At 36.0% G+C, this 26,513-nt stretch overlaps 1 protein-coding gene across 7 annotated transcripts in view; it reads left to right on the forward strand.

The window, feature by feature from the left end:
• The first annotated feature begins 2,516 nt into the window (after positions 1 to 2,516).
• POT1 (protection of telomeres 1) overlaps positions 2,517 to 26,513 on the forward strand; it is a 156,638-nt gene continuing 132,641 nt past the window's right edge. For 2 of the 7 annotated variants that reach the window (XR_002479035.2, XM_012474026.2), the window contains exons 1-2: positions 2,546 to 2,802; positions 3,349 to 3,528. The gene's annotated coding sequence lies outside the window, so the exon portion shown is untranslated. Of the gene's footprint in view, positions 2,803 to 2,882; positions 3,529 to 26,513 lie in introns of those variants that run through there. The other 5 variants (XM_012474023.3, XM_012474021.2, XM_012474022.2 and 2 more) reach the window with 5 other exon arrangements.

Here is a 26,513-nt window from a genome sequence, read left to right on the forward strand (position 1 = left end):
AGATATCTTCATCACATTCTATAGAACATGGATACTTACAGGCTAAACAGATGATTAGAAATTTTAAAAGATTCAGTTGATAGAAGGTAAGAGGAAAACTAGGTCTATGTTGTAGCATAAAGAATGTTTTCAAAAATATGAGACTAAAAAAGTCCTTTTGGGTTAGCAACAAAGAGTTCTTCAGTGGTTTTTCTAAGGGCAGTTTAAGTGTAATGGGGAGAGGCATAGGGGTGGGACGGAGGGGTAGAAGTCAGAAGTGAAGTAAGATAAATAGTTTTCCACAGCATTTGTTCATTCAAGAAATATTTAGCGCCTACGAGTCAGAAGACTGTGAGACCGACTGGGAAACATAGTGAGAACTCGTCTCCACAAAATTTTTTTTTAAAAAATTAGCTGAGTGTGGTGGCCTGTGCCTGTAGTCCTAGCTACTCAGAAGGCTGAGGCCAGAGGATCCCTTGAGCCCAGGAATTCCAGGCTGCAATGAGCTATGATCTCGCCACTGCACTCCCGCCTGGGCGACAGAGCAACACCCTGGGAGAATGTGTTTAAATGCTGAAGGGAAAGAATAAATAAAGAAGGAAAGCTGAAAATACATTGAGAGAAGATTATATTACTGATGATAGAGGGGAGATGAAAGTGGTCAGGATCCAAAGCCCGTGTGGAGGGCTTCACATCATCACTGGTATTAGAGAAATGCAAATCAAAACCACATTGAGATACATCTCACACCAGTTAGAATGGCAATCATTAAAAAATCTGGAGACAACAGATGCAGGAGAGGATGTGGAGAAAAAGGAACACTTTTACACTGTTGGTGGGAGTATAAATTAGTTCAACCATTACGGAAGACTGTGGCGATTCCTCCAGGATCTAGAACTAGAAATAGCATTTCACCCAGCAATCCCATTACTGGGTATATACCCAAAGGATTATAAATTGTTCTATTATAAAGACACATGCACATGTATGTTCATTGCAGCGCTGTTTATGATAGCAAAGACCTGGAATCAACCCAAATGCCCAACAATGATAGAATGGACAAAGAAAATGTGGCACATATGCACCATGGAATACTATGCAGCCATAAAAAAAAACGAGTTCGCGTCCTTTGTAGAGACATGGGTGAATCTAGAAACCATCATTCTCAGCAAACTGACACAAGAACAGAAAACCAAACACCACATTTTCACTCATAGGCGGGTGATGAACAATGAGAACACTTGGGCACATGGAAGAGAACATCACTCACTGGGCTAGGTGGAGGGGAGAGGTGGGACAGTGGGGGGCGGGGGGAGGATGGGGAGGGATAACACCAGGAGAAATGCCTGATGTAGGCAACCTGGTGGTCGGGGGGGTGAGGTAGCATGTATGTACTTATGCAACAATCCTGTAGGATGCAGGATGTGCACATGTACCCCAGAGCCCAAAGTACAATTAAAAAAAAAGAGAAAAAGAAGGAACAGTATTTCACAGCTGGATGAAACCAGAGAAGGAAGGAGGATAGCATCTAAACTTTCCTTATAGTTTTCTTCAAATGGACAGCTCCTGAGTTCATGCACTTGTCACCCCTGGCTTCTGTGTGGGGTGGGATATAACTACAGGGATGGGGAGGGAAAACGGAATTTGGACTAGCACTGAATGCTTCCTGTTGATTAAAAAAAAAGGCGCTTTAAACATAGCTAGCTATATCATCCTGCAAATATGTATATAGAGAAGATATTTTAGTTCAAATTAGCCTTGGAAATATTCATGTAATTATTACATTTGGTTTCACACTAAGATGGTTTCACTTAAATGATGGAAGGCATATATCTGAAATTAGCAGTGGAGTCACATTTAACAATTTATCATTAAAAATGATAAATTATAATAATATTTATCAATTACAAGTTATATTAAATAAAAAAGTATAATAAATCTATAAAATAACTTATAATAAATATTGATTATACCACAAAATCACAGCCCAATAAAACAATGGCAAGGTTAATCAAATCTGTCTGTAAATAGCAAGACTCATTGATGGCATTATGCCAATGCCTGAAATTATCATAAAAACTCTGAAATAACATTGTTATACTTGTAAATGCTTCCTTGTATAAAGACTGTAGGTGGCTACTTCTTAGGGGAAGAGAACTGGACTTTAAAAGGGCCCTGCTTACAGGAACTTCCAGTCTACCAAAGGGAAGCTCAAATCCCGCCCAGCAGACCCGCCCGCTTCTCCTGAGGGTGCCTCCCGCCGCGAAAGAGGGAACGCGACTGGGGCGGAGCTAACGTAAGCGGCGAGAATTCTGGGGGATGTGACCGGACGGGGCGGGGCCTGTACCTTGGCCCTAAGTTCCCGCTAGCGCCGCATCGGGTTCGTATTTCGTCAAACCTCCCGGCGCCTTCAGCTTGTGAACCGTTACGCAGCTTGTCCCGCTGGGGCGGAGGGCAAGCGACTATATATGCCCAGCGACCCTGCACGCATGCGTGGACCTGTACGGCCAGCGTGCGTATGACGTCACGTGCGCGCCCGGCTAAACTCTTCCTAGGTTTCTTTCTAGAGTGCGGGTGAGTGAAGTTTCTAAGGTTTGGTGTGTTCGTTGAATGGGTACCAGACGGAACGCGTTGGCCCGGGATTGAATTAGTTAAGATCAAAATTTAATGTAATTATCGCAGAGAAACACTTCTTATGCGTGATTATCTCCAGCTTGCTGTGTTCAGCATCTTTCTTGGTGTTTTGGAAGAAGCAATACGTCCAAGTCCCCGCCTTCACGGAGTTCCAGTGGCTTGGGGGAAGGTTGGTGCGCATACACCAAGGTTAGATGTCGATACTTATGGGTGTTCCAGTCAAGAGGTTTGTGAAATAAGGTTGAGCCTACGAGGCACAAGTTAACCTCAGTTCAATAATTTTTTTTCCGTTATTTAGCGGGTGAAGGGAGGAGGCCACAGAAACATTTTGGAGTACTAAGCTTTTTGTGCACAATTTGCCTATGCAATAGTTACAACTGCCTTGGGATAAAAAAAAAAACACAATTTTTCAGCCTCCCCTTCCCCAATAACTTTTACATTTTAAAGCACAATGTTAAAGGCGTTTGTTACTGAACTTGTTACACATCTTAAAATTGGCTTTTTAGAGATACTTTAAGTATACAACTAAGTAGAAAATGGTTACGTTTCAAGTCCTTGTAAGAATGTTATGTATTGATCTTTGCAATAAAATTGTAAAATAATCCATCCTCCTGCCACGCCCAACCCTAAACGTGTTAACTATAATAAAGGAAAGGAAAAGCAAAACTAAGTCAAAGAGGCTTAAAGCAAATTATTGACTGCATTTTGGGTAAAACACTGGTTTTGTATCTTCAGCAGCAAGTTGTCAACTTCTCTAGCTGAATTTGCTTTGGACATCAGTGTGAAACAGAACTGATATGCCACTTGAATTAATAAAGGAAGTCAATGGGGTGCCTGAAGTTCATCCACTGAGTAAATTACATAGATTTCCGATCCCTACAGCCAGGTTGTGATTATAGCAAGAAATATATTAAGGTAAGAATTTTTGTAACTCAGAATGCTTTTTCCTACTAAAAGAAATGCAGTTTTTTAATGTTGTTTATTTATGAGAAGTGGTTTAGGTATGGTTTTTATCTTTGTCATAACATTTGAAATTGAATACTTTAATAAGTTATTCTTCATTATTCGGTATTTATTTAGCAAACAGTTATCAAATTCGTCTGTGAAACATTGGAGTAAGTTTCTGAGGTACAAAAATGGATAAATACAGTCCCTGAACTAAAGGTAATCACATTTATGTGGGGTCTGACAGATTAATCACCTAATCTCAAATTAAAATTAATAGGTGTGATATGGGGCCGGGCGCGGTGGCTCACGCCTGTAATCCCAGCACTTTGGGAGTCCGAGGTGGGTGGATCACGAGGTCAAGAGATGGAGACCATCCTGGTCAACATGGTGAAACCCCGTCTCTACTAAAAATAATAAAAAAAAATTAGCTGGGCATGGTGGCGCGTGCCTGTAATCCCAGCTACTCAGGAGGCTGAGGCAAGAGAATTGCCTGAACCCGGGAGGAGGAGGTTGCGGTGAGCCGAGATCGCGCCATTGCTCTCCAGCCTGGGTAACAACAGCGAAACTCCGTCTCCAAAAAAAAAAAAAACAAACAAACAAAAAAAGAAAAAATAGGTGTGATATTAGCATTGTGATATGTGAACATGAGAGAGATTTTGATTCTGACAGATCAGGACAGTTGAATTGGAAATTACGGGACGAGAGACTGTGCTGTACCTTCCTTTGGGGTAAAACAAACAAACAAACCAACAGTTTTTATATGCATGTTGAGGAATTTGGATAATACCATAAAAGCTATGGGAAGCCCTTAGTAAGTTTTAGCAGGCAAAAGACTTGATTTACTTTGAGTTGAAAAAGTTTGCTTCTAGGTAGAGAATATATGGGAGAAGGCAAGATTAGAGGAAAGATGTTTAGTTAAGAGGCAATTACAGTAATTTAGATGGGAAGTTAATAATCTAGGCCAGTGGCAGAGGGGATGATGGGAAGGACATTGAAAAGAGATAGTAATAATAAAAACTAAAGTTAACATTCATTGCATTTTTTTATATGTTAGGTAGTGTTTTAAGTGCTTTACATATATTATTTAATCATCACAAAGACCTATGACATAGATAGTGTTATTAAGGACACTGTGTTTCAGAAAGATTAAGCAATTTGCCTGAGATCATATTGATAATATGTAATAGAGGAGGAATTTGAATATAAATGGTTTGTTTTAGACTTGACAGGATAAAGAAGCCGAATCAGTAGGTCTTAGAGAACAATTAGACCAGAGTGGCAAAGAAATTCAGGAAACTTCTGTTTCTAATTCCTAGCCAGCCAGGAGAAGACACTAGGAGGTACACTTTCAGGGAGAAACTTGATGAGTTCAATTTTGGACATATTTGAACGGTCTTTAGAGGTACATAAATAGTAGTGTCCAGTAGGCAAATGGATTTGGGAATTTGACGCCCAAAGTGTCTCCAATTTAGGTGGATTTGAGCCAAAGCATAGAAGAGAAGAGAACCGTGTTGAAGGACTCAGTGAAAGAAAGTAGCATGAATAAAAAGCAGAGATGGTCTAGAGAAGGAGGAAGAAACTCAGGAGAGAGTGGTGTTTTTGATACTTAAGAAAGCAAGTTTCAGTAACACTTGTACAGATTGCTGTCTAGTAGGCACTCTCCTAAATGCTTTGTATATGTAATCTCTTCATCCTAAGGACCCTAAGTATTATTCTCATTTTATAGCTGGAAAACAAACAGAGGTTAAGTGATTTATTCAAGGTCTGATAGCCAGTAAGTGGCTGAGCACTGATTTGCATTCCTGTTGTCTTTGCTACTAACCAGAGCATTATGTTGCTGTTAGATGCTCAAAGGTCTGAAAAGTGTCTGTTCATTCTAATAACCAAGAAATTACTGATCACTTGGAAAGATTAGTTTTGCTTGAACACCAAGAAGGAAATTTATTTTTCAGTAGTTCGAGCATTGAATGTTAGGTGAAAAAAATGAAAGCAGGCAGCAAACCACATTGCCATGTGTGTACCTATGCAACAATCCTGCATGAGCTACACATGTAATGCAGAGCCTAAAGTACAATTAAAAAAAAAATGAAAGCAGAAAATATCAAGAAATGGGTTCTGATACTTTTGATAATTTAAACAAATTTTTTTAAATTTATTTTGTAAATACTTATGGAAAACTAGTGCAGTTTTGCTACGTTGATGTATATAGCATTGTGGTAAAGTAAGGGCCTTCAGTGCATCTGTCACTGTAGCAGTGCACCTTGCACCCACCAAGCAACCTTCCATCATCCACTCCATTCCCAGTCCCTTACCCCTCCAAGTTTCCATTGTCTATCTCTCTACACTTTGCTTCCATGTGTACACATTATTTAGCTCACATTTTGAGTGAGAACATGCGGTATTTCTCTTTTGGTGTCTCAGTTGTTTCACTTAAGATAATGGTCTTCATTTCTATCCATGTTGCTGTGAAAGACATAATTTCATTTTTTTTATGTCTAAGTAGTAGTGTGTACATATATGACTTTTTAAATCCAGTCCTCCATTTATGTACACTTAGGTTGATTCCATATCTTTGTGATTTTGAATACTGCTGCGGTATACGTAACAGTGCAGGTCTCTTTTTGATTTAATGATTTATTTCCCTTTAGGTAGATACCCAGTAGTGGGATTACTGGAACAAATGGTAGTTCTATTTTTAGTTCTTTGAGAACTTACCATACTGTTTTCCATAAAGGTTATACTAATGTACATTCTCACCAACAGTATATAACAGTTCCTTTTTCTTTGCGTCCTCTTCCCCCAATGTCTGTTATTTTTTTTTTGTCTTTTTAATACCCATTCTGATTGGTGTAAGTTATATCATATTTCATTGTGGTTTTAATCTACATTTTACTGATTAATTATATTGAGCATTTTCTCATGTGCTTGTTGGCTATTTGTCTTCTTTTGAAAAATGTCTGTTCATGTTCTTAGTCCACTTTTTAATGGGATTATTTGGGGCTTTTTGGTTGAGTTCCTTGTAAATTCTGGATATTAGTCCCTGTTCAATGTATAGTTAGCAAATATTTTCTTTCATTTCAGAGATTGTTCATTCTGCTGATTATTTCTTTTGTGGTGCAGAAGCTTTCTAGTTTAATTAAGTTCCATTTGTCTATTTGTGTTTTTATTGCCTGTGCTTTTGAAGTCTTAGTCATGAATTGTTTGCCTAAACCAGTATCTAGAAGAGTTTTCCCTAGGTTTTCTTATAGTATTTTTGTAGTTTTGGATCTTACATTCAAGGCTTTAATCCATCTTAATTTTATTTTTGTATATGGTGACATATATGAGTCCAGTTTCACTCTTCTACATGTTGTAATCCAGTTTTCCCAGCACCATTAATTGAAAAGTATGTCTTCTCCCCAGTGTAGTGTTCTTACCATCTTTGTTATAGATCAATTGGCTGTAAGTATGTGACTTTATTTCTGGTTTCTCTATTTTGTTCCATTGATCTGTGGGTATTTTTATACTAGTACCACGCTATTGTGGTTGCTATAGCCTTGTAGTATATTTTGAAGTGAGGTAATGTGTACCTCCAGCATTGTTCTTTTTGATTAGGATTTCTTTGGCAATTTGGGCTCTTTTTTGGTTTCATATGAACTTTAGAATTGCTTTTTCTAATTCTGTGAAGAATGACATCAGTAATTTGATAAGGATTGCATTGAACTTGTAGCTTTGGGCCATGGGCCATATGGTCATTTTAATAATATTATTTCTTCTTATCTAACAGCATAGGATGTTTTTCCATTTTTTTATGTCGTTTACAATTTCTTTCATCAGTCTTTTCTAGTTTTCCTTGCAGGGATCTTTCACCTTCTTAGTTAAATACATTCCTAGGTGTTTTGTTTTATTTTTGTAGCTATTGTAAGTGGAATTGCGTTCTTACTTTAGTTCTCAGCTAGATTTTTATTGTTGTATAGAAACACTACTGATTTTTTACATTGATTTTGTATCCTGAGGCTTTACTGAATTAATTTACCAACCTAAGAGATTTTTGGTGGAGTCTTTAGGATTTTCTGTATACAAGATCATCTCATTAGCCAACTGGGATAATTTGACTACTACTTTTCCAATTTGGATGCCTTTTGTTTTTTGCTCTTGCCTGATTGTTCTGCCAGGATTTGCAGTACTATATTGAACAAGAGTGGTAAAATTGGTTATCCTTATCTTGTTTCAGTTCTTAGAGGGAATCTTTTAAACTTTTCCCAATTTCATAATGATGTTGGCTGAGGATTTGTCATACATGGCCTTTTTTATGTTGAGGGATGTTCCTTCTGTGTCTAGTTTGTTGAGGATTTTTGCCATGAATGGAAGATGAATTTTATCAAATGCTTTTTCTTCCATCTGTTGGGATGATCATCTCGTTTTTGTCCTTAATTCTGTTTATGTGATGTATAACACTTACTGATTTGTGTATGTTAAACCATCCTTGCATCTCTGAGATAAATCTCACTTGATCATGGTGTATGATCTTTTGACATGCTGTTGGATTCAATTTCCTAGTATTTTTTATTTTTTATTTTTATTTTTGAGACAGAGTCTGACTCTATCTCCCAGGCTGGAGTGCAGTGGCACCATCTCGGCTCACTGCAACCTTCGGGGCTCAAGAATTCCCCTGCCTCAACCTTCCAAGTAGCTGGGATTACAGGCGTGCACCACCACACCCGGCTAATTTTTGTATTTTTAGTAGAGACAGGGTTTTACCATGTTAGTCAGGCTGATCTCAAACTCCTGACCTTATGATCTGCCCAACTTGGCCTCCTAAAGTGCTGGAATTACAGGTGTGAGGTACCACGCCCAGCCTCAATTTGCTAGTATTTTGTTGAGAATTTTGCATCGCTGTCATCAGAGATATTAGTCTATAGTTTTTGTTTTTGTGTATCTTTGTCTGGTTTTGGTATCAGGGTGGTACAGGCCTTGTGGAATGAGTTAGGGAGAATTTTCTCGTCAGTAGTTTTGAAATCATTTCAGGTGGGTTGGTGATTGTTCTTTGTGTGTTTTGTATATTTAGGCTGTGAATCCATTTGGTCTTGGACTTTCTTTTATTGGGAGATTTTTTTAATTACTGATTCAATCTTGCTATCATAATTGATCTGTTCAGGAATTCTATTTCTTCCTGGGTCAATTTTGGGAGGTTGTATGTTTCTAGGAATTTATCAATTTTCTCTAAGTTTTTAGTTTATGAGCATATAGTTATACATAATAGTCTCTGATTATCTTTAGTATTTCTGTGGTATCAGTTGTAATTTCTCCTTTTTCCTCTTTGATTTTATTTGGATCTTTTCTTTATTTTTCTTGGTTAGTCTAGCTGGCAGTTTATCAATTTTGTTTCTGTCTTTAAATAACCAACTTTTTGTCTCATTGATCCTTTGTTTTTGTTTTGTTTTTTTTAATTTTTATTCATTTAGTTCTGCTCTGATCTTTGTTATTTCTTTGCTGCTAACTCTGAGTTTGGTCTGTTCTTGTTTTTCTAGTTTCATTGAGATGTGATGCTAATGTGTTAATTTGTGATCCTTCTACTTTTTTTTCTACTGAGTCCCACAGTGTTTGCTTGTCTGGAAAATCTTTTATTTTTCTTTCATTTATTCAGCTTATTCTGGCAGGATATAAAACTTTTGGCTTACAGTTGTTTTTTGTTGTTGTTATTTGTTTGTTTTTGAGCACTTTGAAAATGCCATTCATTCTCTTCTGGACTGTAAGATTTCTGCTGAAAAGTCCAGTTAGTTTTATAGTGTTTTATTTATAGGTGACTAGATAGATACTTTCTTGCTAATTTTAAAATTCTTTTTTTTTAACTTTGACTTGACACATTCTGAATATAAAATGCTATGGTGAAGTCCTTTTTACAGTGTATTTTCCTGGGGATAACTGGGCCTCCTGTATCTGGTTATCTAACTCTCTTGCTAGACTTTGAAAGTTTTCATTGATTATTTCCTGAAATAGATTTTTTATACTTTCTAGTCTCTCTTTCCCCTTAGGAATACTATAATTCATATGTTTGTTTGTTTTAAGTAGTCCCAGACCTCTCAAAGGCTTTGCGCATTCCTTTTTATACTTCTTCCTATTTTTGTCTGACTGCATTATTTCAAAATTCATTCTGTCTGCAAGTTCTGAGATTATTATTTTTTTTGCTTGAATATATTTTGTATTTTCTTCAATTTTTTAATGTGTCACATCTGTTTTCTTTTTTTTTTTTTTAAAAAAAAAAAGATACCTGTTTCATTGGTAAATCTCTCATTCATAACCTGAATTGATTTTCTGATTTCTTTGTATTGGTTTTCAGATTTCTCTTGCATCTTACTAAACTTTAAAATCAGTATTTTGGTTTCTTTCTCTGGTATTTTGAGGAATTTTTTTTAAATTGATATCTATTGCTGGATAATTGTTGTGGTCTTTTGGTGATGTCATATTTCCCTGCTTTTTCGTGTTTACTGTGCCCTTTTTTTGATATCTCTGCATCTGGTGTAGCAATTGTTTGTTCCATTTTTTTAAAATATTTTTGTAGGGAAGAAATATTTTCTGAAGATTTGTATATGTTGTTGGTTAAGATACTTTGGCTTTGGTTTTGGGTTCCTGTGGTAGTGTGGTCTTTATATGACTTCTTTGGCAGTACACAGGGTCAGTGATATCTGTGATTTTCTCAGTGGCTTAGTGTATGGTTATTAGTTGAGGTGTGGTAAAGTTTTGGTGGAGACATGGACACCAACTGAGCCAGGCTTCTGGCCCTGGTGGTGCAGCAGTGGGCTGGGTGTGCCTTTTTCTAGGCCCTAGAGCCACTCATACTGACCTTGGTGTTACTGGGTCCTGGACGGCCAATTCTGTGGCCTCCGGGTGCTTGCTTACAAGTTAGTAGTAGGAGTGGTGAGCTAGGTGTGTAGATGGGTTCTTAGGCCCCTGTGGATGGGTTCTTAGGGTGTGAGTAATGGCAGTAATGGTGATGGAGCAACCTACTGGGAACCAAGCACTTCATATTGGTGTTATTGGTAGCTGTAGTGGGTTGGGTAGGCTTCTCCTCAGTTTCACAGCTGTCTGTAGCAGGTGGGTATTTTCCTATGTGTGCTTAGGAGAGCTTTGTCTCCTGTGTCCCCTGCCCGGCTGTGTGGCAGGTGCATCCATATTGACTCTAACTCTGCCTGAGGGTGAAGCACAGTCCAGCATTAAACTCTAAAAATGGTCCCTGCTTTAGGCCTGTGGCCAGAGAGGGCACGGTCTCTCTCATTTGAGCAGTTATGAGCAAGAAACTTTGGGGAATACAATTTCCTTGCATCTTGATCTCACAGCAGTTTGTAGCAGGGTGGTAGGTATTGTCCTAGGTATGTGTAGGACAGCCTGATTTCCCTGTCTCATCTCAGAAGAGTGGTGGCTGCAGCCATGCCGGCTCAAATTTGGCCAAAGGGTAGGGTGTAGCCCAGCCTAAAACTCTGAAAGTGATACCTTGAACCTTGGACAAGGGAGAGTGGCATCCCTCCCAGGCAAACAATGTAGGCAGGAAGCTGTGGGGAGTGCAGTCCAATTATATTTCAATCTCAACAGCAGCCCTGCAGCAGGGTGGTAGGGATCCTTCCAGACATGCGCAGGAGCATCCAGTCTCCCTTCTGCCTCCTTGGAGCAGCACAGTGGCAACAGCCATGTCTATATGTCCTTGATATCTAGGCTCTCACAATGGCACCCAACAGAAGCTGCTCTAGACTTGGCATTATTGCTTTAGGCTTAGCCTGGTATCTAGGCTACTTGACTGTGGCATTCCACGTAGGCTCCCTTTCTGCCTAAAGATCTCTATGTGATCTTTAGGCCGCTCCATTGTCAGTTCCAAGGTCCTAGTGGGTTGAAAGTTTCTCTCATAGTCAAGATTGTAAAAGTCCATTTCAGAATGTGAAACCCTGTGGCTTTTTCTTTACTGTTTCCCTGTGCCTAGGAACCTCTTGCAGCACAGGCAGTTTGGGGCCCACAAGATGCCTTGAAACCTCTCTTTACTTACTTCAAGTACATCCTGTCACTTCTCTGGTGAATCCATCTCTCCTAGATGAAATGTATCTACTTACTATTCTGTTCGAAATTTATCTACTTACTATTCTGGTTCTTCTCCATGGAGGAGGCACATACTACCTACACATCTAGTTAGCTATTTTGATCCTTTTTCTACTTTTGATCATTTGATCATGGAAGTTATAGCCCTGAATAACTTTTGTCATTTTTTTTTAAAGTGCAGCTTGCTGCCAACCCTCTTTTAATTTTACATAAACACATTCTTTAAGGCCAAAGAAAATCTGACTGATTTTCAATGTGAAAATAAAGTATAGAAACTGTTGGAATTATTTCTAAATAGTACTAAAATCAGAATTATCTAAATCATCAAAATTGTCTGTTTTAGAAAAATCGGATTCATGAAATGAATCTTTAGCCAACAGCTATTCAAGAATGATGTTAACATCATGGGTAGGCATGCTGTTTTCTAGGATTTAACATTTTCTGCAATCAAGAATATTTTGTAAATGGAAATTATCGCTACTAAAAATAGAATGCTATGAATAGAATGCTATCTTTTGTTTCCAAAGACAATATACTAGAGTGATGCAACAATAATAATAAATGCAAGATATTTCATGGCAAATTTATCTCTGAGTAAATGCTGCAGTCACAGTGCCGTCAGTGAGCATTCTCAGGGCAAATGGGAAAAGGGTTAGAAATTTTAAAATCTACTCTCATGGACACGCAGGACGAGAAAGCCAGGATCTAGTGAACATGCCTTGTCTTCCTCACCTCTGGTTCTGAGGACCAAGTCTTCAGATGCCCTGTTTTCATCATGCTCAGGCTTTTCTCTCTTATAAAGCAAGATTTCTCCACCTCAGCACTATGGACATTTGAAGCTGGGTCATTTTTTGTGGTGGGGACCTGTCTTGTGTATTGTAGGATGTTTAACAGCATCCCTGAGCACTATGCATTAGACGCCAAGAGCATCTCTGTCCCAATGTGACAACCAAATGTGTCTCCAGACAGTGCACATGGCTCCTGTGTAAGAGCTCACCCCCGACCTAGATGACCATTTCATTCTTCCTGCCAGTATGATAGAAACTTCCTTCTCCACAGAATCTTCTCATGCCACCTTCCCACCAATTTTCTATCCTTTCTTCTCTGCTTCCAGGCCAGAGTCACTTGTCGAGTGTTTGTTGGTGATGTAGCCATTGCTCAACTCACTGGGTCTGTGTTCTGGGTGTCCCCAGGGTGCTATCAATAAGATCAGGCAAAAGGGAGGCAGGGATGTGGGAATAAGAAACACCTCCAGCATCTGGAGGCTGCCAATAAGCAAATACCTGAGAGATCTGATTCCAGTCATATATGCAATTTAGATACAGAAATCTTTTGATATAATTGCTTATAGTATTTAAAAATTACTAATGCAAAAAGAGAGAGATTGAGGTTGCAACTGTGTTGTTTGTTCTCAAGAGAAAAATGTTAACTTTACATTTAATTAATAAATTAATTAAATTTAAAAAGAATCTTAGCTGAGTCTGTTTTGCATTTGAATCAGAGTGAATGGCTTTTATGTTAACTAAAATCAACTCCATAACCACTACACTCAAGTGAGATGAAACAAAGTTAATATTAAGAGTGTATCAACGTTTTCTTTTTCCATATATTCTGTCCTCCCTCTCCCCAACATGCACTCACACTCAAACCCTAGGTGGTGACCACTAACTTGCTATCTTTGAATAAGGACTTTTCATTGTTTCTGTTTTTAGTGAAAATAATATACTATAGCTCTGCTGGCCAGAGCCTAGTGAAACTCAAGCTTCAAAGACTTCACTTGAACAAGCTCCCTTCAAACCCTGTTAGGAGGCATAGAAATGAATCAATATGTATTTAAAAAATTTGCACAACATGTTTTAACCTCAGATGATTAAGCCTGCTTTCTCTCTCCACATTTACTTCCCTGCCATCACATTTCCTCTTATATCAAGTGGCTTTGGAACAGCTAAGAATTTTTTTTTTTTAATTTAGCTAGGGGGAGGTTAACTTTTGGAATATATTTAGTTTGGATTTAGTGAGATATATTTAAGTGGTTTGCAGTCACTTTCATTCATAATCAGGATATTGCTAGCCCTCCAAGCGTAGGATTGGTTTCCCGGAACATGTTTCAACTCACCAGGCAGCCTCGCAGAAAGGTATGGGGCCTGAAGTGGTATCAGGGTATGTGAATTACAAATGTAACAGCTCTTAAAAGAAACTTAATAGGAATTTTTTTCAAACTTGGTAATAGTTTTCATGAGGTTACCAATATTGAATAGTGAAGTTGAATACAACTATATAAAACGTCAACAGCAAAAAACAAATTTTAATCAACTATGCTACAGGGGAAATAGAATTATTTTTGTATTTTTAATATATTTATAGTCTTTGTAGAAACCAATATTTTAAATTAAACATGAAAACATTATTAAAAAGTATATAGCAAGAACAAATCTGTAAAAAGGTATACAGTGAGTTAATTTAAAATTGAGGTTATTTTTCTGGAACTTTACATTTTTGTATAATTTTTCAGCTTTTGTAATTTGTAATTTATTGTGATTTCTCATTCTAAATAAATATCCTCTTTCATAGTAAAAATATATTTTGATGTAAAGGAATGGAGAAAGGAAAAGTTGCAGTTAACGAGGATGTAAGGTTAAAGAAATACTTGAATGGGGATTAGTGAGAATGAGGATGTGTCTAAATATGTTATTCATTTTTAATATTATTCTGCAAGATTTCAGTTTTATTAAAATTTATTGAGACTTATTTTGTGAGTCTGCAAATGGTATACCTTCCTGAACATTCCATGTGTACCTTGAAAAGAATGTGTATTCATTCAGTAGTTGCATCAGAGTCAGACTAAAATATATGGAGACAAACCTCATGGCAAAATGTTTTTAGGAATGTATATAAAAAATCAGAATTGCAATTTAGAACATAAACACAGGCTTTGATGGTCTTCCATCTGTCCGAAAAATAAAGAAAGTTAAGGAGTTTCCTTAGAAAGAGAAAGCACATGGGTAGATAAAACTAGGCTTAAAATCAGGGCAGGTCTTTTCAGCAGCTACTGGGTAAAACTGGTTTTAGGATTATGCCAGGCTGTTTCATCATCTAGGCTTGCCGATAATCCTTGGAACAGGTGTTATGAGCCCAGAATGCTTTTACCCCAGGTCCCTCAATTCTGATTTAGTTGGGTAAGATGTAAATGACCCAATCTGTATAATCAACTTTCACAGTTGTCAGGTTTAGTGTTTTATAAATGTCAGTTCTGTGAAATTGCATGATAGCGTTCTTAGGTCTTCTATATTCCTACTGATTTTTTTCTACTTGTGTCAATTACTGGGAGATGATTATTCCAGCTATGATAGTGGATTGTCTGTTTCTTCCATTGGTTATGAGAGAATTCACATATTTTGAAGCTTATTAAGTACATATATATTTAGGATTATTATATCTTCATGATAAATTGATCCTTTTATCATTATCAAATATCCTTCTTTAATCTCTGGTAACTTATCCTAGAATCTATTTTGATTATAATATAGCATTGGTAACATTCCTGTCTTTACTGTTTGGATGGAATGCCATTTTTGTAAAAAATTTTTCTTTTTCAACTTATTTATGGTTTAGTATTTTAAGTATCTCTTAGCATATAATGGGATCATGCTTTTTGATCCAGTCTGAAAGTCTCACTATTTAATTGGCATACTTAGTCAATTTATTTAAAATAATTATTGATATGGTGCTGTTTAAGTCTGTCAAACGGTTTGAGTTCCCTTTGTCTTTCCTGTGTTTTGTTCTCCTTCCTGAGTTCTTTTGGGTTAAATATTTTTTATTCTATTTTATTTTCTCCATTGGCTTTGATCAATACCTGTTTGGTTTATTTAGTGGTGTGCTAGTACTAACAATATACATCCTTATTAAGGTATACTCACAGCTACTAATTGTACCACTCCTCATGTTACATTTGTTATTTCTCATGTCCTGATTTTTCCTTCCCACTGGACAAATGTAAGAATCTTATAATAGTGGAATTTCATTTACTCACTCCCCTGTTCTTTCAGCTGTTATATGTTTTACTTGCACATGTATTACAAACTCCACCATACATTACTACTTTTGCTTTAAACAGTGAGTTGTCTTTTAAAGAAACTAAGATAAGGAAAAAACATAGTCTTTGTATTTACTGACCTATTTACCATTTCTGGTCTTCTTCATTTTTGCCTGTAGACCCATTTTTATCTGGGCATTATTTCCCTTCATTTTGAAAAACGTCTACCATTTCATATAGTTCAGCTGGCGATAACTTCTCATAGCTTTCATTCATTTGAAAATGCCTTTATTTCATGTTTGTTTTGAAGGATATATTTATTGGATATAGAATTCTGTGTTGACTTTTTTTTTCTTTTAGCACTGTGGAGATACCAGTCCACTGCTTTCTGGCTTCTGTTGTTTTGTATGTGATGTGCATTTTTTTTCCCCTGGCCCCTGTTTTATCTTTTAGTTTCAGCAGTTGTACTGTCACGTGCTTAAGTATGCTTTTTCTTTGAATTTCTCCTCTCTGGGTAACTGAGCTTCTTGGATTCATTCAGTGTTTTTCATCAAATTTGGGAAATTATTGGATAATATTTTTAGAATTTTTTTTTCTGCCACATTATTACCCTTTTCTCTTTTCGGCATCCAATTTTGCATGTGTGTGTTCATGTGTTAGGCTACTTGATACTGTAACAGATTTCTGAGATTCTGTTCTTTTCTCCTTTATTTTATTGTGTTTTGCTTGTGTGACCAAGGATTTTCAGTTGAGTAATTTCTGTTGCTCTGTCTGACTTCACTGAGCCTTTTGTATGCCATATCCAATATTCTGTATGCATTTTTAGTGAGTTTTTTATTTTAGTTGAGTAAGTGAGGGACAAAATACATCTGATAATAAAAAGAGAAATCTACATTTCAGTTATGAGTATCTATATTCTTTGTATAGATATTTGTTTTTTACACGATTTACTCATCTATTTATTTCTTTTTAATTTTTATTTCTATTTATTTTCCTGGAATTTTCTTTTTTATTAAATAAAGTTTTACAAATTATAGTTGGTCTTTTCTACCTAATTGCATTTAAATAATTTTCAAATGCTTGTTAGCATTCCCAACTTATTTTACATTTGGTCAATTACTGTGATATTTCTTGTATACTTATGTTTATTAATATAAGGTGCTATGACTTGATTCCTTTTCTTTTTGACATATCATTAATAATGATTACTTTCAAGCTGCATCTACTTTTGGCATACTTTTATTGTTTTGTGTGTTTGATATAAAAATGTTAAATACTATGACAGTTTAAGTTCTTATTTTTGTTCCTACTTACATTAGTGAAATATTTTTTCAATTTTAACATTTTCTTGTCTTTTGTTTAAGAGATGGATCTTACTCTGTCACCCAGGCTGGAGTGCTGTGGTGTGATTGTAGCTCATTGTAACCTCAAACCCCTGAGCTCAAGGACTCTTCCCACCTCAGCCTCCCATGCAACTGGGATTACAGGCGCGTGCCACCATGCCCAGTTATTTTTTTAAAAAATTTTTTATAGAGGCAGGATCCTGCCATGTTGCCCAGGCTGGTCTCAAACTCCCAGCTTTAAGCAGTCCTCCCTCCTTGACCTCCCAAAGTGTTGGAATTACAAGCATGAGCCGTCGTCCCTGTCCAATTTGAACATTTTTATTAATGAATTCTTTTAGCTATAAGTGAACACATTAGTATCTAGTAGGGTTAAAACTAGGAAATACCTTTATATATTTCTCATGGTTAACAAATTGTTATGTAGAATGTTCATTTAAAAAAAATAAAGTTGAGGTATTTGTGTTATTTTACATGTCTGAATGAATCATTTTTCAACTCTCAGTTATGTACTTACATACCCTTTTCTAACCTATAGATATGTTTTTTGAATTTTATTAAATTCATTTCAGTGCTACATTCTGTTTTGTTGTAAACTTCTGTGAGTTTTGATTAATACCTGTAAACATGTAACCTCAATCATAATCAAGTAGTTAATCACCTTCCAAAATTTTATAGTTAGCTCTTTGCCAACTCTAACCACTCATGACTGCTTGCCAGTTTTCTGACACTGTAGTTTTGTTTTTCAAGAATGTCATATGAATGGCATTATACAGCATGTAGCCTTTTGAATCTGGCTTCTTTCGCTTAGTGTGATGCATCTGAGATTCTTTCAGGTTGTTTTTTTCAGTAGTATTTATTTCTGTCAGTGATTAGAATTTTGTTGCAGCCTATTTATCCATTGCCCAGTATAGGAATATCTGGATTCTTTCCAGTTTTTGTCACGGTGAACAATGCAACTGTAAATATTTATGTACAGATTTTTATCTGAACATATGTTTTTATTTCATTTGAGTAAATGTCAAGTATTTAGATAGCTACACTTCTCTAAATTCAGCTGTTAAGGAGGAAAGGCAGCCAGATAGATTTATGTAGTGTATTCGTTACTTATTGACACAGCAGGGAATATGAACTTCATGTTTGCACTGGTTCTTCTTTTCTCCTCAAGTCCCATGGGGGTAGGACCAGGTACATAATGTGCATGTGGAGTTTGTAGCACATCTGAGGGGCACGGAGCTTAGAAAAACCCCAATTTTTAAAGAGGGTATGTTTGTCAGGTCAGCCATAACAAAGTACCACAGATTGGGTGACTTAAACTTTTATTTTCTCATAGTTCTGAAGGCTAGAAGATCAGTATCAAAGTGACTGCAGGATTGGTTTCTTCTGAGGTCTCTCTCCTTGTCTCGCAGATGCTCGCTTTCTTACTGTGTCTTCACCTGGCCTTTTCTCTGTACATGCCTGAGACTCTGGTGTCTTTCTGTGTTTCCCATTCTCTTTTGAGGACACCAGTCAGACTGGGTTAGGGCACGTTCTAATGGCCTCTTTTTAACCAAACTACCTCTTTAATGGCCCTGTCTCCAAATACAGTCATATTCAGAGGTTTAGGGGTTAGGGCTTCAACCTGAATTTTAGGAAAACACAAATCAGCCCTTAACAGGATGTGTTGTTAGATTTTGTATATCTATGCTCATTCATTTTTGTCTTAAAAGCAAACAAGATTTCTAGAATGGAGGTAGACTGTTGTTACAGTTGTGTACTGTATACAACATCTCAGTCAACAATGCACTACATATATGATGGTGGTTCCATAAGATCATAGTATTGTGTTTTTACTGTACCATTTCTAGATTTGTATATGTTTAGATATGTAGATACTTGCCATTGTCTTATAATTGCCTACAGTCTTCAATACAGTAATATACTGTACAGGTTTGTAGCTTAAAAGCAATAGGCTATATCATATAGCCTAGAAGTATAGTAGGCTATACTATCTAGGTTGGTTTAGGTATACTCTGTGATGTTCACACAAATACAAAATTGCCTGACAATGCATTTTTCAGAATGTACCCCTGTTGTTAAGCACCACACGATTATATTATTCTCAGCAATTGCTCCATTTCAGCATATCTCAGCAATAACTGCCTGCCCATCCTCCCCATTCAGAGCCATTGGGCGAGATGTCTTCCTGCTGTGTGAAGGGGATTTCTTGTACTCTCAGAGAGGAAGGCTGAAATGATGCATCTAGGAGTTTATATAGGGTAACTATTCAGCTTTACCACTCCTGAGAGTGGGAGAGAAACCTAATCTCCTTAATGTAAATACATCATTTGGAATTTAAGGGAATAGCTATATATTTCATCCACTGTTGAATTGTAAACACGTAATTCTGGGACATCACTCTCTCTGGAAGTCTCTCACTGTCCTTTGATTGTCAAAGCTTTTCTTAACTCAGATTCCAGTTTTCTTTGCTCAATTCAACAAGGACAGGGACAAATTTCCTACCATCTTTCTAATGGAATAACTTTTACTATAGGTAAAACTGTTGACATAATGTAAAACATGATTAACCAAAAAGGTCTTTTACTAAATAAAGGTATTTTACTAAACATAAGAAACTTGAGTGTTTCTTACATTTCTTACAATACCTCTGGGTGCAAGTCACACTGTTTATTTGGTTAGTTTCTGCCTTTCACACAAGAAACACTCCCAGTGGCATACATGCCATCCCAAAAACAGACAGTTTATAATTGTTGGTTCCCCCTCCAGAAAGTATGTATTAATAGATAGGCAGCATGAGTTGACTGTGTCTCTTGTGTTGTTAATTAGCTAGTAATCTCTTAAGGCCCCCAGTTTAGTCCTGGTAATTTAGTTTGGTTCTGGTTTTCAGAGAGACTGCCTGAGGGCAGTCCGGTAATTTGTCTTAATTTGCTAATTCATTTGTCCTAGTTATGGATGACATTTGGAAGCAATCAGCATACAAGCTGCAGGAGCTGGGCCATGCCCTGCTGCCTCATGGTTAGAGCAGTTGGGTGGGGCATGGTAGGTAGCCTTAGCAGTTGATTTCAAATTTCCCAGAAGTATGTGAGAACAGCACCAGAACATTTTCCTTTGGGAAAAGAGGTTCCTGGAGTGGTTCCAAAAGACAAAGATGATTAATGCCTCCCCTCTCCTACACCTCCTGGGACCTAAGGGATTCTGTTTCCAAGTCCCAGAGTTTTCTTCTGCAGGTGCTAGAAGTGTCTTCCTACATGCCTAGGTGTCTTTTCCTCTCTTTTCATTGTTGTAAAACCAGTGTGCTCGTTCCAATAAGTATAACTTTATATTTTTTCTGATTATCCCCTCTGTTCTGACCTAGACCTTTCTTCTAGTTGGATCACATAGAGAGGAACAAAAGCACCTGCTTTGAGTTTAATTTGATTAATGTCATTTAATCTGATTGATTGTGGTTCTCTTGACTGCTTTGTGTTTTTTCTTGCCCTTTTTTAATGCCTCATATGTTGTTGTCGTTCAAAGCTATACATCTTGTGTAGGACAGTGGAAATTTAGGTATTTTTTACTTCTGGGCATGTGTAGGTCTTTCTTTGTGCTAGGCCTTTAGTGTGGTGCATTGAGTTAATCTAGTCAGGAGTAGAGTTAGGTTTGGTATTTGTTGTTGTTTTTGGTGATTGAATGCACTAGAGACTTCATATTCCTCTAGAGTTACTTTGTATGTAGGATCAGAGCTGGTTGACTAGATTTTTCTCTTGTCTTCCCCATCTTTAGTTTTAGGTCTTTGCTTTGTGCTTTCTCTCAAATAAGATCTGTCTCCATGCTCGAGGGCTTCTCTTCCAGTAGTAGACCATGTTTGTTTTTACTAGGTACTGGTTAGCCTTTAATGGGTAGATATTCTCTGTTCTAGTGAAGCCTGTCTTGGTAGCAGTAGGTCCCTGGGTCTTGTGAGTGGGACCTTCTCAATAATCTTGCTTTGCCCTAGCTTTAGGTCTGAGCCTTACACCTATGTACCTGTTCCTGCCCATCCCTAAAAGTGAAATAAGGTGTTTTTTTTCTGTTCTTCCCTTCCAGCTGCAGTGGGTTTTCACCAGTGCTCTATGTTTGACACTTTTTTTTTTTGCCCTTCTCCCAGTATTTTAAGGCCTTTGTTCTGAAAGAAAGAGGAGAAAGATCCAAGCAGAGTTTCCTGCCTTTCATGCAGTAACTGCTGCTGCCATTGCCCTGCTTCTTATCCTGAACCTTGTCAGGTCTGTGGAGAAGCGCTTGTAAATGAAAATGAATTCCCCTGTGTTTGCAGCTCAGGGGCTCCCTGTGTTTTCATTGCCCCATACTTGGCCTTTAGCAATTCATTAAAAATGTTAGATGAATTTTTCTTACAGATGTCTGGGAACATTTGTCGTTTACCTTAGGTAAGCAAATTGCTATAAAAAATTCCTTATTTGTGTCTTGGTGTTATTATAAACTTTGGCTCTTTGTAACAATTTTTTTTTCTTCATTTCAGGGAAGGCTTCACTTATCTCTTCTTTAACTTATCATGGAAATAAAATAGTTGTTTTATTCTCATTAGAAGTGCCTTGCTTTTTTCAGATTTCTGCTTAGTTGGTTGCCCTGTGACTTCAGCTCTCTTATGGGTCAAGAAAAGTTTTGAGATTTATAGATTGTCCAACTTTTTGTTGTCACTTTTTTCAGCTTTCAATCTTCTGAGTGTAACTACTTTTACTTTTGACTGTGAATCATTATGCAGTGTTGATAACTACGTATTTATTTATGATTCCTGTAAGTAAAATTAAGTTCTATTTTATAAGTAAAATTGATATATATTTTGTTAGCTATATCAAAGTCTGGAAGGCTAACAGGATCTATTTTTAAACTTTTTTTAATTTTAGCCTGGGAGGCTAATAGGATCTATTTTTAAACTTTATTAAATGAATCAGATTTCTGTGTGAAAGTTTTCAAAGAGCCCACTAATATATTCATAGCATCATTAAGTTTCAGAGCCTTAAATTACAGAAACCATCCAGATTAAATGCTTCATTTTATGTGAGACTCTAATAACTGTTTTAAAACTGAGAGATCTTAGTTACAGAAGCTAAACAAAGACTAAACTGTACTTGTATCTTAATCTGTTGATTTGTCCACACTATCCTTACTTGTGAGACTTCCATTTTGCACTTCTAAATCTTTCTTTATAAAGTTTTCTTTCTAGGAGCAAGCATCATTTTATTGTTTGGTAGAGAACAATATTATAGATTAAAACAAAGCTGGGAAAGTTGATCTAGTTATCTGTAAAATAAGGAACTGATAGTACCTAACTAATAGAATTACTTAAGAAATTATATTATAAACCTTGAAGTATTTGTAGACCTGATTGTTCTATAGAAAAATTCAGGACTGTTCTTTGTCTTAAAATAGTTACTTGAACACAGTACTTTGACTTCTTGAAAGATAAAACTGTTGCTATAAAAAATTACAATTTTTATTTCTATCTTGGTTTTATTATAAACTCCTTTGACTCTATAACTTTTTTTTTTCTCTCAGTTCAGGGAAGACTTTCACTTACCTCTTCTTTAACTTATCGTGGAAATAAAACAGCTGTTTTACAGATTAGACTACAAGGTATATAGTATAAGCAAACTATTTCTACTTAACTTTTTCCCTGTAATATACAAATATGTGACTTCATGTATATGTGTGTGTATGTACATATGTACACACACATACATGTAAATGATTTCCAATAGGTAGTACATTAATAGTAGTACAAAAATCTATAGAATGAAAAGTTAGTCTTCCCCCTAGCAAAGTTTTTCCCAACTATCCCTTCCCTTTTGCTCCCATTTCTTCTATTCTACTTCGTAGCCCTTTACTCTTCATACCTAGACCATTGCAGTAACTAACTGGTCTTCCTGCTTCTAGTTTCACTATGTGACTTAAACATCTTAGCAGGTTAACTGTCTTAAAACTTGGCTCTTAACATGTTGCTTCTTACATAGATATACTTGTTACCTAGGTGTCATTCTTACATAGGGAGAATTCATTCTCCATGTAGCTAGCCCTTAGATAGTTGTAGTAAGCCAGGAAGGGCTTCTTTCTAACACTTAGGGACAAAAGTAGATCTTATCTGAAGCCTGTGGTTGGTTAGAATGGTCTGGAGCAGTAAATGGGAAATAAACTACAATATTCTACAACTATTGACAACCAAGTATATATCAGACACTATTCTAGGTACTGGGGTTATACCTGTTAACAAAATTTAGTTCTTGCCTTCATGGAGTTTACATTTTAGGGGAATGAGGAAAGGCAATGAATAATTATATCAAGTAATGTTAGGTATAAATGTGGTCTGGAGAAAAAGCAAGTTAAGGTGGTAGACCATAAACAGAGGTATCGAAATGCATTAATATTCTGAAGAAATTAAATATAAATACATTTATTAAGTAAACAGATACTTGTAGAAAATTGAGTTACAGTCATTTCTCTGTATCTGCATGGAATTAATTCAAGGAGCCCCCTATGGATATCAGAATCTGTGGATGCTCAAGCCTTATATTATTTGCATATAATCCATGGATATTCTCCCCACCATTTACATTAAATCATCTCTAGATTATTTATAATACCAAATACAATGTACATGCCATCTAACTAGTTATACTTTATATTTTAAAATTTGTATTATTTTTTATTGTTGTAGTATAATTTTTTTTAAAACTTTTTCTGAATATTTTTTAGTCTGAGGTTGGTTGAATTTGCAGATGCAAAACTTGCAGATACAGGGGCCAACTATATGTCAGGAAGAAGAGTTATTTTTTTCTTTTTTCTTCTTTTGGTACTTTCCATGTTAGTGCCTTGTACTTAGCAGGAACTTGGTAAATGTCTGTGAAATGATATCCAAGGGTTGGGCAAGGCTATTAAGTAAATAGAGGGCACAATTTTGGTCTTCAAGTCTGTGATCTGGTCAGATAGAGAACTCATTCATTCATTAAGGGAAAAAAATAGTAATACTTGAATTATTGAGTACACTGTAACATGATCCAAGCATTCATAATTTTAGTCAACCAAGATATGTTTCTTGGAGGCAATTTTTTTTAAGCAAATGTACATATAGAAAAACTAAATATAAATGCAGTACATAAGTACAAATAGTGCATAATGATTTTTGCAAAGAGAATAACACATTTGTAATTAGCATCTAAACCAAGAAAAGACCATTGCCAGCATCCTGGAAGCTCTCTTTATACTCGCTGCTAGTCATTACACTCCTAAGCATTACTACTGAATTTGTAATGTCATAGATTAGCTTGTCTGTTTTTGGTATTTATTTAAATTTAATTACATAATTATATCAATTGTATCTAGCTTTTTTCACTGTACATTGTGTTTGATGCTTGATTATATTGATATTTTAGTTCATTCCTTTTTGTTGCTCTCTAATATTCCATCGTGTGAATGAATTACAATTATGTGTTCTAATGTTAATGGGCAGTTAGTTAGTTTTGTGTTTTTGGCTATACCAAATATACTTGTACATATATACTATTTTTGGTAAATACATGCTTTTCTGTTGAGCATATATACTTTGTAGTGGAATTACTGTGTCATAGGACATACATGTGTTCATTTTTATAAATATTAACAGATATGTTTCCCAAGTGTGTCAATTTACATTTTCACCACTATTGTATAAGAATTTAGGTTCTTCCACATTGTCATCAGCACTTTGTATTTTCCATTTCTTATGTTATGTTATCTTAATAGGTGTCTAATTGAATTCAACACCAATTGATGAAAATACTGGATAACTAGAAATAAGGAACCTTTCTTAATCTAATAAAAAATATCTTAAAACACTTTATAGAAAATAACATACTTAATGGTGAAATATTGAAAACTTACCCTTGAATCAGCAGTGTAACCAGGATGCCCATTTTCACAACTTCTACTCAGCATTGAATAGGAGGTCCTCCTTGTACAATAAGTAAAGGCAAAACATTAAAAGGCATACAGATCAGAAAGGAGTTAGTAAAACTGTTATTGACATTACTGTAAAATATCTAGATCTATGGAAATATATAAGATTTAATAAGAAAGCCTTGTGAGGTTGCTGAATAAAAGGCTGATGAGTTGACGATACTGTATTTAGCTTACAGACTTTTTGAGGTTTATCACCTATTTTCAGATATATAAAAAATGATACTTGAAAGAGTTATATCTTTAAAATTGCAACAGTCCTAAGAGGTCAGTAAAACTGATCATTGATGTAAAAAGAAATAATTTCTCCACTCACTGCTTTTTAATTTTTAATATTAAACAGAACATCTTAATATGTACATTTTTCTATCACTTAATTAAAAAGTAATTCTAAATAAGCAGTAATGTGAGCCATAATTTTCTATATGTAATATTCTCTTATAGTTGGTTTAAAAACACATGCCTGTTAAGTCCTCAAAAAAATAGTAGCAAACCTGATTCAACAGCATATGAAAAGAATTAAACATGATGACCAGGATAGGATTCAATTCAGGAATTCAAGGAGGATTCAATATGAAATAAATCAACATTGCAATACACTGCATTAGTAGAGCAAAGAGGGAAGAAAAGCAGATGATTAATATCAGTTGATGCAGAAAAGTATTTGACAAAATCCAAGACCATTTATGATTACAACACTCAGAAAACTGTGAATAGAATGGAATTTCCTCAACATGGTAAAATGGCATTTATCAAAAACCCGCAGTTAACATCATACTCAACTGTGAAAGACTGAAAGCTTTCCCCTAAGATTAGGGACAGTGATGTCTGCTTTCACCACAACTATCCAACATTGTATTAGAAGTTCTAACCAGAGCAATTAGGTAAGAGAAAGAAATTGAAAACATTTAAATTGGAAGGGAAGAAGTAAAACAGTCATTATTCACAAATGACATTTTAGATATAGAAAATCCCAAAAATTCAGGAAAGTTACCAGAGCTAATAAATGAATTCAGCAATGTTGTAGGGTGCAAGATCAATATAGAAAAAATAGTTGTTTCTGTGTATTTGCAATGAACAATCTGAAAAGGAAATAATGAAAGTAATTCCATTTATAATAGCTTCTAAAACAATAAAATGCCTAGAGATCAAGGCATTTAATCAAGGAGGTGAAAGTCTTGTACATGGAAAACTACAAAGCATTGCTGAAAGAAATTTTAAAAGATCTAAATAAAAAGAAAGACATTCCTTTTTCTTGTGTAGAAAGACATGATATCTTAAGCTGTCACCCAAAATGATCTATAGAGTCAAGACAAACCCCATCAGATTTATAAAACTTTGTTGCAGAAATCTAAAGACCAATTCCAAATTTGTATGAAATTTCAAGGGGCTTCAAATTGCCAAAACAACCTTAAAAAAGAACAACAGAGTCTGAGTACTCAGGCTTCTCAGTTTCAAAACTTGTCACAGAGCTGCAGAAATCAAAACAGTGGTAATGGCATAGGATACACAGAGATCAGTAGAGTACAATTGAGTCAAGAAATAAACCCATA

This window comes from Aotus nancymaae, unplaced genomic scaffold, assembly GCF_030222135.1.
Source record: "Aotus nancymaae isolate 86718 unplaced genomic scaffold, 86718_ANA_hifiasm-v0.15.2.pri h1tg000002l, whole genome shotgun sequence".
NCBI classification, from domain to species: Eukaryota; Metazoa; Chordata; class Mammalia; order Primates; family Aotidae; genus Aotus; species Aotus nancymaae.